The sequence below is a fragment of the Acipenser ruthenus genome, chromosome 60, assembly GCF_902713425.1.
Source record: "Acipenser ruthenus chromosome 60, fAciRut3.2 maternal haplotype, whole genome shotgun sequence".
NCBI lineage: Eukaryota > Metazoa > Chordata > Actinopteri > Acipenseriformes > Acipenseridae > Acipenser > Acipenser ruthenus.
This window is the reverse complement of record NC_081248.1, coordinates 2,107,501-2,110,976: the sequence shown is the minus strand read 5'-3', so window position 1 is coordinate 2,110,976 and position 3,476 is coordinate 2,107,501. Positions and strand designations below refer to the sequence as shown.

General features: G+C 37.8%; 1 protein-coding gene across 4 annotated transcripts in view; it reads left to right on the top strand.

Moving 5' to 3' along the window:
* The first annotated feature begins 2,088 nt into the window (after window positions 1-2,088).
* LOC117966723 (zinc finger protein 768-like) overlaps window positions 2,089-3,476 on the top strand; it is a 12,815-nt gene continuing 11,427 nt past the window's right edge. The window contains exon 1 of one of the 4 annotated variants that reach the window (XM_059018532.1): window positions 2,089-2,233. The gene's annotated coding sequence lies outside the window, so the exon portion shown is untranslated. The other 3 variants (XM_059018536.1, XM_059018535.1, XM_059018533.1) reach the window with 3 other exon arrangements.

The window sequence follows — 3,476 nt, the reverse complement described above, 5'->3', positions numbered from 1 at the left end:
TCAAGGTTTCATTCTGTTAGATGACAATGAGGAACATATAAATATGTTAGGTTTTGAAGTAATTCAGACTTAAATGTTGAATTGTTGCCTATACCGTAAAACTGAGAGTTTTAATAATTCACAAAGGTTCTATATTTTCTCTGTTCAGCCTGTGTTTAAGAAGATGGATCAAGTCTAAACAGGTTTTGTATTTTACTGGTTAATATCTCTTCTTTGTATAGCCTCTGAATTGAAGCTGTATGGAGTTGTCATGTTTGTATCCATATTACCTTGGGAAGCCATTCATCAAATTAAAGATACTCTACAGCCCAAAAATGACTTGCTTATTTGTATTAATATATCTGGTTTATTAATGGAATTATTAATCTCCTTTAGAGAAGCACAATCTGAAATAAACAGAAATAAGTGTGGTCTATATATATAGAGAGAGAGTTGTAGTCAAAACGTTACATACCACAATGAAAATTTATAATTTCCAGAAACTTCTCGAAAATAAAGAATTTTAGGTAAAATCTTTTGTGGATGAGGAAAATAACTTACAAGAAATAGATGTCTACAATGTTTATTTCAGCATTACCCTTTGATGCTATGATAGTATTGTCTACAAGGTTCTAGAAATTTCAATATGATAGCAGAACCCAATTCTGATAAAGTCTAGAAAATGCTGGATTGTAGGTGAACATTCTTAGAAAGTATAAAAGGGCCAGGCATAGGATCATTACCAGTAAGTCAATATGGGAAAAAGTAAAGAGCTATCTGAAGACCTTAGGCAGAAAATTATTTTTTGTCATAAAGCTGGAGAAGGAAACAAGATTTCCAAGCATTTGAGTATCTGAATTTCAAATATTGTTTCTATTCTAAAGAAGTACAAGACTCGTGGTACTGTCAGTGACCCTCGGTCTGGAAGAAAGAAGGTTCTTTCACCAAGAACAAGTAGAAGGATTGTGAGGAAGGTTAATAACAATCCGAGATTGACTACCACAAATATTCAAAGTGAATTGGCTGCAGGTTGGACTGGGGTTTTCATTTCAACCATAGGTGGAGTATTGCATGGTGAAGGTCTCAATGGTTGCAGGCCAAGGAAAAAGCCACTCTTAAGAAAACGTCACAAGGACAATTGCTTAAAATTTGCAAAATGACATTTGAATGATGGATATGAGTTCTGGTCAAAGGTTTTGTGGAGTGATGACACAAAAATCGAGTTATCTGGTCACGCTGATAGTCGTTACATTTGGAGAAAGTCTGGTGAGGCTTACATAGAAAAGAACACCATACCTACTGTCAAGCATGGAGATGATAATATCCTTCTATGGGGCTGTTTTTCCTCTGATGGCACAGGAAATTTAGTTCCAATGCATGGTAAAATGGATTTCATAGCATACCAAAAGATATTGGCCAATCATCTGAAACGCTCCACTACAAAACTTGGTTTAAAGCCCAACTGGACGCTCCAACACAACAACGATCCAAAGCACACATCAGAATCTACTTCAGAATGGATAAAGAAGAATAAAATCAGGGTTCTGGAATGGACGAGTCAAAGTCCCGCTCTAAATCCGATTGAGAATCTTTGGTATGAGTTGAAGAAGGCTGTGCACAAGAGAAGTCCTCGGAATCTGAATGAACTGGAACAATTTTGCGTTGAAGAATGGTCAAAAATCACTTAAGAATCACACCAAAACCTCATTGACAAATCTCCTAATCATTTAAAAGAGGTTATTATTGCTAAAGGTGACTCAACTAGCTATTAATTTCATTTTCTTCTCAGATTATGATACTTTTGAATTAGCATTTTTGGAGTTTTGCAAAAAAAAAAAATTGCTGAAATAAACATTGTAGACATCTATTTCTTGAAACTTTTTTTTTCTCCCTCATCCACAAAAGCAAAACTTTTGCTACAAAAGATTTTTCCAATAATTCTTTGTTTTTTTCGAGAAATTTCTAGAAATCCTAAATTTCCATTGGGGTGTGTAAATTTTTGACTACAACTATATATATATATATATATATATATATATATATATATATATATATATATATATATATATATAATTTAAAGCACACATAAACGTAATGTGGCGACAAGAACCACAATTCAGAACGCGTGTCTCAATCGGACAGCAAATACCGCAGCACGCCGCTGCCCACCCCTCCTTTTCCTGTGTCTGTGTTTTTTTTGTTTTTTTTTTTTCATTTAAAGTGGCTTCCGGAAGTCGGCTAGACCCTTGATAAGGTAACAACACAGAGTAACGTGTTTCATTTGTAAAATGTTTAAACCGTGATGTGGGCGGCCCGGCTGCTTCGGATGCATTAATGCAATAACTGATCGCCTCTGCAGATGCGCTGATTTGAAGAGCCTGTGTTTTGTGAGACGCTGTTTATTCGGACCCGGGTCGCATTATGTCTGTCAGTGTTACACAGGCTTGGGTCCGACCCCATTGTGTTATTAACAGCGTCGGTCGAGTTTTAAAACCAGGTTTGCATTGTCAGGTATATAAAAGCCCGTTTTGATTGGAATTAGCAAGGTTTTAAAACTTCTACGAATTGTTAAAAGTTCATTCATTCCTAAAATGTTTTGCTTAAAAATACTTTTTTTGTGTTTAAAACAACGGGGCTTGGTTGTTTACATCGGTGTGCCGGCAGCCTGCTACGTAGGTGTTGGTTTATACTGTTTTCTTTTAAATTAATTTGCTTTTTGTAATTGTAAACGTTGACGCTTAATTATATTTTCTCTTCAGATAACACTTTGGGCATTTCATTAATTCCAGTGCTATCTATACTGGTTGGGTGCTGTTGTTTTATTTTCAATGGAGTTTCCATTGAGTACACTTCTCGCATGTTTTATATGGTGTTTTTGAATTGCTTAACTGGTGCTGTTTTGTATTGATAATGCAGTAACTATTATACGGACGGATGACTAACTCATATATTTTAACCCTTTTATGCAAATGGTTTATCGTCTATTTTGAATGAGTATTTAAAAAACAAACACACACACACAAAAAACACTTTCTAAATGTGTTTGATTTATAATTCCTTTTTTAAAATTAGGTTTATTGGTTGGCTTTTTTTTTTAAATGTATTTTTGTGATACTAGTGTTGTGATGAGGATGGGCAAGAAAACTCCCCCCTCTCGCCCCCCCCCCCCCCCCCCCCTCTTCACTCCACTCCACTCCACTCCTTCCCCACCCTCCTCACAACCCCCACCTCTCTCTCTCTCCCCTCCTCACAACCCCCACCTCTCTCTCTCTCCCCTCCTCACAACCCCCACCTCTCTCTCTCTCCCCTCCTCACAACCCCCACCTCTCTCTCCCCTCCTCACAACCCCCACCTCTCTCTCTCCCCTCCTCACAACCCCCACCTCTCTCTCTCTCTCCCCTCCTCACAGCCCCCACCTCTCTCTCTCTCCCCTCCTCACAACCCCCACCTCTCTCTCTCTCCCCTCCTCACAACCCCCACCTCTCTCTCTCTCCCCT